Genomic DNA, 8,407 nt, shown 5'->3' with positions numbered 1-8,407 from the left:
TCCTGAGAGCATCAGTCAGTTCACTACTCAATGTTGGGTCCTAATTTCTAAACATGTGTCTGTGTGTTTATGCATATGGATCCTAGTGAGTCGCAATTTTGGTGAAAACCCCACCAAGTGGGGTCCTTATGTCTTTGAGGGACCCTGTTGCCAGACCCCACAAGGTTAACCTCAATTTGAGGGTGAAGACTTCAAAACAAACAAAGCATTTTGGCAATGAGCGGTCCCCACAAAGCGCAACAAATCTGTGTGCGTGCATTGCTCCTCACATGTACAGCTGCACGGTTCGTATATTGTGCAGCCACACACACACGTTGAATGAATAAATGTTTATTTCAATCCCTGTCTTGATACATTGCAATCGTGGTTAAATTACATTTACCGTAATTCCCACACCATAGAGTGCACCGGTATATTAGCCGCACCCACCAAATTTAAGAAGGAAAATAGATCTGGTTCATACATAAGCCGCACCGGTCTGTAAGCCGCAGGTTCAGTGGTGCTGTCTGAGCTGTGGGCAGGTCAGTGGTGCACCAGCTTAAAAACGCTTTTCAACACTAGTTTTAAAAACGGGGTCCAGCATCGAGAGTGAGGAAATAGTGGAAACAAGATGCATAATACGGAGCGTCTTGATTGATTCACGCTGCTCTCACAACAGATGTAAAAATCCATATATTAACCACACTGCTGTATAAGCCGCAGGACTCAGATCGCAAGTAGTGGCTTATAGTCTGTAAACCATATATCACGCGCTTCATTGATGCTATTTAATTGATACACTGCGTACAACTCAAGTCAATATTTCTACTTTCGTGATGCAGAGGCTGAAAAGAAACTTAATTGATGCTTCAGAGAGTGTCATGAGTGTTGTACCTCGAATGCAAACATAGTCTTCCACAAGGCCACTGGCTGATGGGTGGCAGGATAAACGGTTGATCATACAGAGGACCTTCTGTGCCCTACGCCTCATCCACTGCAGTCCTCTCTCCACCTGGGCTGCTACGTGAGTCCTCACCTGCAAAGAAGAGTTGTGGAGCGTCACCTTTCTAGCTGTCTACCATTCTCTACTCATCTGGATGTGGACAGGATGCAAACACATTCACCCTGACTGCAACGGTTTAGCTCAGGAGAGGTCAGTCAGGTCAGTCACTCCCAAGTCTTTCTCCTAGTCAGACTTGGCTTTAACCAATCCATTTTCCGCGGATAATGAAAACCAGTGTCATGACTGAGTTAGGACCAATGCTTGGGGAATCCACAGATGCCAACCGCTGTTGTGCTCTAGTTCCTACCCCTGCCAGCATCGCCCCTGTACTTTTGATGGACAGCAGGAAACTACTTGACGCTACAGTGACTATTGCACTTCATGTCATGATCAGCAGCGTGATACACTTGATAATACCACTTCATTTGAGCGTCACATGGCAGGAGCTCACAACAGCAGCCAGACAGAATTTGTCATGTGTAAACTACTTGATACTTGCAGTGAATACTGGACTTATATATCGTGCCTGAGTCTCCCTGAGACCAATCAACGAGCGGGAACAGACTATAATAGTGACTTGACAGAACCACTATCACCCCCTTCACCAGAGGGAAAACACAATAAAATGTTGGAAGTTGAATGCCCACTAACTTGAACTGACAGAGTTCAACACCAATAAAGGCCTTTCAATTCATCGCAAGTATAGGGATGGAAATAAAGGTGCATATAGATATATACAGATAGCGATACAGTTCGCTTCCGAGGCATAATTCAACGGAATAAACGCGGGTCGGGCATATACAGTGAAGGTAGGAAACCGGGGTCAAATTAGTTGGATGTTGGATATTCGACAGATATTCGCTCCACCAGAGCCAGTGTTGTTCGGTCTGTGTTCCCGGGAAGCGGTCGCTGATCTCGGACGAGCTCTCTCGCTGGCAGCGCTCAGACGAAGTTAGGGGTCCACAAATTCTCAGTCGTGAAATTATCATAAAAGTCAGCACTATTTCTTCAATAGCTCCGAGGAAAAGTGTTCAGGTGAGTCCAAAGTGATTGTAAACTGTGAACAGATATGAGAGACATTGGAGATGGACACTTTCATTTCATAACTTTACTGTTACGATTTTGTTATGATTGATATATCCACATTTTCCCGCTATTTCCTCAATAATGTTCAACCTGATGAGTCACAAACTGCATTCTATGTCTCTCCCATCACCCATCATGAGACACAGCTGAGACACTGGACGATGAACAAATGTGATTCAACTAATATTTTTCAACTAATGATTTCATTTACACAAGTCACATTGCCATTTTCATTTCTCTGCTTCTTCAAAATGTTCTGTGTCCATACCCATACACTGCATGGAACCAAATTCCGCAGGAATCACACTGGACCTTTAGAAATGTTAAAACAAAGTGGTTAAATTTACCGCTTTATGCTTCTGTTGAATTTTAAAACATCTCACTTAGTGTGTTAGTGGTGGTCCACAACCTGGGGGTCTTTACGCATTCCACAACAGCTGTTTACATCAAACACTAAAACACATAAACGTATGTTGAAAATGATTGATTATTGTAAATCATCCATTGTACCCGATGCCTTGAGGATTTTCGTGCGCTCTTTCTGCATTTCCCCTTTTGAAGTTGGAAATGTAACATTGGGGAGCTAATAGAGGATTTGGGCTGGACATGGCGTAATTCCATGAATGGATGATAATTGGCATTATTATCCATTCATGGTGTTCATAAACAAAAAATTCTGCCTTAATTTGATGATCCATCATTTTCGTAGTGGCAAACAAATACATGGAGACTCGAGTGAATTTAAATGTTTCTTTGACACAGACAACATTAATACAACGCAGAAAAATGTGGAAGATAATGGTGCCGCAGCTGCAACCATCTTCTTGTGATAATTTATTTATTTTATTTTAAATATTCCAAAATTATTACTTATTATACTGTAAGTGTTTTTAGTTACCTTTTTACATCATCTCTCAGGAAATTCTTCAATGTGAGGAGAACATGCCATCGCAAAACTGACTGGGTGGATATTAAGTGGCGTGGGGCAGTTATGACCCACCTTCAACAAGAAGATGGTTAAAAAAGCGCACGATTCTGGCGAAAATCCTCAAGGCATGAGGTACAATGGATGATTTACAATAATCAATCATTTTCAACATACGTTTATGTGTTTTAGTGTTTGATGAAAACAGCTGTTGTGGAATGCGTAAAGACCCCCAGGTTGTGGACCACCACTAACACACTAAGTGAGATGTTTTAAAATTCAACAGAAGCATAAAGTGGTAAATTTAACCACTTTGTTTTAACATTTCTGAAGGTCCAGTGTGATTCCTGCAGAATTTGGTTCCATGCAGTGTATGGGTATGGACACAGAACATTTTGAAGAAGCAGAGAAATGAAAATGGCAATGTGACTTGTGTAAATGAAATCATTAGTTGAAAAATATTAGTTGAATCACATTTGTTCATCGTCCAGTGTCTCAGCTGTGTCTCATGATGGGTGATGGGAGAGACATAGAATGCAGTTTGTGACTCATCAGGTTGAACATTATTGAGGAAATAGTGGGAAAATGTGAATATATCAATCATAACAAAATCATAACAGTAAAGTTATGAAATGAAAGTGTCCATCTCCAATGTCTCTCATATCTATTCGCAGTTTACAATCACTTTGGACTCACCTGAACACTTTTTCTCTGAGCTATTGAAGAAATAGTGAGGAAAATATGAACATATTAATAATAATGGAGTCATAACAGTACAGTTATGAAATGAAAGTGTCCGTCTCCAATGTGTCTCATGTCTGGTGACAATTTACACTCACTTTGGACTCATCTGAACACTTTTCCTCGGAGCTATTGAAGAAATAGTGCAAACATTCTCACTGACTTTTATGATAATTTCACGACTGAGAATTTGTGGACGGTCCCCTAACTTCGTCTTAGCGCTGCCAGCGAGAGAGCTCGTCCGAGATCAGCGACCGGGGACACAGACCGAACAACACCGGCTCTGGTGGAGCGAATATCTGTCGAATATCCAACATCCAACTAATTTGACCGCGGTAGAGAAGAAGTCTGGCCTGAAGAGCTGTAGAGGCCGCGGGTCTTTGGCCCTCGTAAGATCCCGTCCCCAGAGCCCCAAAACCGTTGTTCTGGCTCAGGGTGTCATGACCGCGGTGAAGCCGGATACTTTATGATCCGTTCCTAACGCGGTTGGTGTGTGTGAACAGGCTTCATCAAGTGAAAGTCGCGAGTAAAAACTTGTCGCTGCAGCTAATCGTATAGTTCCAAATAAAGGAATGGCAGGACGGAGTTAGGTGAAATACACGTGAACGACGGATGGTCTTACCGTGCTGACGCCTGACTCCTCTGCCATCCTACCAGCTGTGAAGAACGCCGCGCAGCACCAACGCGAGTATTCTCGCTCTCGTTTGTAAACACAGCAGTGGTGAAGGGGGTGTGTCACTGCCCTATTTGCTTCTTCATCCCGTTTTGCTTCCAGGGCTCAGGCTTATGACGTCATTTCCTGTCCTCATGCGCACATTGGTATTGCAAGACGTAATTTACTGAGTATATACTCATATTAACTGAGACCTCGTAGGCAAGATAGAAAACTGCATGCAAATTGCACAGAAAGATCCAATTATTTCATCTGAAATCTTAAATTAAAGTTAAAGTTAAAATATCCGAATTGTTGAATACAAGTCACATGTAGTGATACATATATAAAATAAGGTTAAAATACAGTTAATACGTCGGCGTAGTACTTCAGCAATTCAAATTCTGCTTCTCTTGATGAAATTCGAGTGTGCAGTCGCACAATGGTATTTCAAGACGTAATTTCCTGTTTACATGCACACATGGGTGTAGCTGCTTGACACATAAATTAGAATAATATTAGGAACGTCATTACGCCACGCCTCACTACTCGCTCGTATTTCATCAAGAGAAGCAGAATTTGAATTAATAAAGTACTACGCCGACGTATTAACTGTATTTTAACCGTATTATATATATATATATAGTGACAGGTGTCACTATATATATATAGATTAACATTTTAAATTTTTTTTAACGTTTTTATCTGATATTACAGATTTAATATAGATGTAATTGCTTCTACTACATTGCATAGTGTAGAGGAAACATTTCTCCCTACATTTATTTCACTTAGATTTATTCGGAGCAGGAGCAAACGCTTCTGTCCCTCTTATATACTTGAGCTGAACAAGGCTTATGTCTTACTTGGTGCAGCGCTTGAGTCTGTTTATGTTGTGTGTTACTATGACTCCTTTCCTTCTGATCTTTGAAGAGTAGCCATGCAATACTACCAGTGTTAAACATTTTCCTGAAAACCGTCCCACAGCATTAGGAGCAAAAAAAAATTTATTTACAAAACTTCATCTACACCCACCAAACATTTTGACTGAACAGAATTCAACAGATGAAACAGACAACATGCACCTACTTACTATCGGCTTGAACACATTCCGCATTCACCTTCAGGCCTCTGTTATCCCAACATTCACGCAAAAACACTCTCATATCCTCCATGCAGTTAAACACAAACATGAAAGAATGCCTGGCACTGATGATATCATCGTTATCGCCACTGTCATTCGCCTCCAGCAGACATCTCACTGCCTCTTTCTGCTCATTGGTTGACATGGCATGGAAAGTGGGTATCTTCAGTTCTCCACTAAAGATGCCTGGATTTTCATGTGTCCACTGCACAGCCAGGTGGAGATCCTGTACAGTTCTGGGCTGATCCTGTGACCCAGTCAAATACCATCAATTGGAATGACACTGTTGATGAAGCCGGATTTTTGCCATTACTCAATGACCGAAAGTGTCTTGCTGCTGATCTTTCTGCGAGGCAGCCGAAGAAGAGGCTCAAGTCCACCCTGGCTCAGGTCGACAGCCTCTGGTGTCCAGAAGGCAAAGTGCTGGCCATGCCTTTTCCAAAGGGAAAAAATAAAAAATCACAATCATATTAATGAAAAGGACAGAATATCACTTTCTGATGAAACAAACATTTGCCTCGCAAAAGTCGAATGGGTGGCCGGTGCAAATGCAGAGAATGTAGATATTATAGAATGATGAAAAGAAAGACATCTTACAAAAACAGCATTTGCCATGATCATCATAACTCCACAGTGGTTTGTGGACGATTGTTGAGGAAAGCTCTGAAAAACAGAACATTGAAATGTAAATACACATAAATGAACACAATGAACGTGTTAAAAGTCATTTGTATGGCCATGCCAAATAAAAATCATACGCAGTCACACTTCTACTGAAGCATTAATATGCCAATATGTTTAAAGATTCTTACCCATAGCCATGGAACATGGTATCAGTATTTCATGTTGGCCAGTAGTATCCAGAAACAACCCTGTCTCTGGTCGCCCTCAAACCTCCATGGTTTCCAGTTCCAGGGTGGTCATGGCACCCGTGCAGAACTGACTTCTTTTCTTCCTCGGACAAAACCACTAACCGGAGGTATTGTCGGTGGGATCCCATATAGAACAACCTGCCGTCTTGTCAAAGACATGATTAGATTCTTTAGATTTGACATCCTTCTTCAGTCCCTCAGTCAATGTAGAAGCAATTAAAATTTTCATGATTTTAAACCATCCATCTATAAGACGAATTACATAGTACATAAGTATATTTAAGTGCATACATTCAATTAATAAGCAGGATTTAACTATTTTCATTGCAGTCGTACACTGAAAACTAAGTAAATACAAATAAAACAAAAGTTTAAAAAATTATCAAATGCACAGTTAATTACTAACTGTGCATTTGATAATTTATCCAATAAATAATGATAATGAACATTAAAACAAGGCATTTGAAATACGAACACCGTGATTTGTATTTTGAAAAGGACATTACAAATTTCGCAAGTTAAAACCGTGCAATTATCATACCTTTCAATGCAAAACTGCATGATGAACGGCGTATGTCTTTCCTCTGGCGCTTAGACAGGCTGGAGTCAATGATTCCGTTTCAGAGAAAATCTCTTAATAATTTAAAGTAGGTGAAACTCCTCATCTTGACGGACACAAGTAGAAATCAACCTGCTGCAACAAGAACGTTTGACTGTGACAACGTGGTGACGTCATTACGCTCAAAACTTGTACGCGTACACAGTAAATACTGGGTACTTGCACATGCGCGTAAAATGTATAATTTTCAGATTTTAATGTTAAATATACACTATTTTAACATTTAAAAAACTATTTAAAAAAACACCACTTTACGCGATATAACCAGTAAACACAATTCGTCGACCTTGCGCGTGCGTGTTACTAACATCCGGTTCCAGACCCGGAACTTCCGGCGGACCGCATCTGGCAAGGCGGACCGCATCTGGCAGTGACACCCCCTTCACCACTGCTGTGTTTACAAACGAGAGCGAGAATACTCGCGTTGGTGCTGCGCGGCGTTAGCTGCCGACCTGAAAACAGCCTTCCGCGGCGGTCTTTTTCACAGCTGGTAGGATGGCAGAGGAGTCAGGCGTCAGCACGGTAAGACCATCCGTCGTTCACGTGCATTTCACCAAACTCCGTCCTGCCATTCCTTTATTTGGAACTATACGATTAGCTGCAGCGACAAGTTTTTACTCGCGACTTTCACTTAATGAAGCCTGTTCACACACAGCAACCCGCGTTAGGAACGGATCATAAAGTATCCGCGGTCATGACACCCTGAGCCAGAACAACGGTTTTGGGGCTCTGGGGACGGGATCTTGCGAGGGCCAAAGACCCGCGGCCTCTACAGCTCTTCAGGCCAGACTTCCTCTCTACCGCGGTCAAATTAGTTGGATGTTGGATATTCGACAGATATTCGCTCCACCAGAGCCGGTGTTGTTCGGTCTGTGTCCCCGGTCGCTGATCTCGGACGAGCTCTCTCGCTGGCAGCGCTAAGACGAAGTCCACAAATTCTCAGTCGTGAAATTATCATAAAAGTCAGTGAGAATGTTTGCACTATTTCTTCAATAGCTCCGAGGAAAAGTGTTCAGATGAGTCCAAAGTGAGTGTAAACTATCACCAGACATGAGACACATTGGAGACGGACACTTTCATTTCATAACTGTACTGTTATGATTCCATTATTATTAATATATTCATATTTTCTCACTATTTCTTCAATAGCTCAGAGGAAAAGTGTTCAGGTGAGTCCAAAGTGATTGTAAACTGCGAATAGATGTGAGAGACATTGGAGACGGACACTTTCATTTCATAACTTTACTGTTATGATTTTGTTATGATTGATATATTCACATTTTCCCGCTATTTCCTCAATAATGTTCAACCTGATGAGTCACAAACTGCATTCTATGTCTCTCCCATCACCCATCATGAGACACAGCTGAGACACTGGACGATGAA

At 41.6% G+C, this 8,407-nt stretch overlaps 1 long non-coding RNA gene across 1 annotated transcript; it reads right to left on the bottom strand.

Annotated features, from left to right (window-relative positions):
* Window positions 1–5,424: 5,424 nt before the first annotated feature.
* On the bottom strand, window positions 5,425–6,741 carry LOC128768653 (uncharacterized). Its single transcript, XR_008416256.1, has 3 exons — window positions 6,343–6,741; window positions 6,128–6,193; window positions 5,425–5,963 (listed from the first exon to the last, which is right to left on the bottom strand). It is a non-coding gene; the product is annotated as an uncharacterized LOC128768653 (long non-coding RNA).
* Between the last annotated feature and the right edge of the window lie 1,666 nt (window positions 6,742–8,407).

The sequence above is a fragment of the Synchiropus splendidus genome, chromosome 12 (genome assembly GCF_027744825.2).
Source record: "Synchiropus splendidus isolate RoL2022-P1 chromosome 12, RoL_Sspl_1.0, whole genome shotgun sequence".
Lineage (NCBI taxonomy): Eukaryota > Metazoa > Chordata > Actinopteri > Syngnathiformes > Callionymidae > Synchiropus > Synchiropus splendidus.
This window is presented reverse-complemented; position numbering and strand designations above follow the sequence as displayed.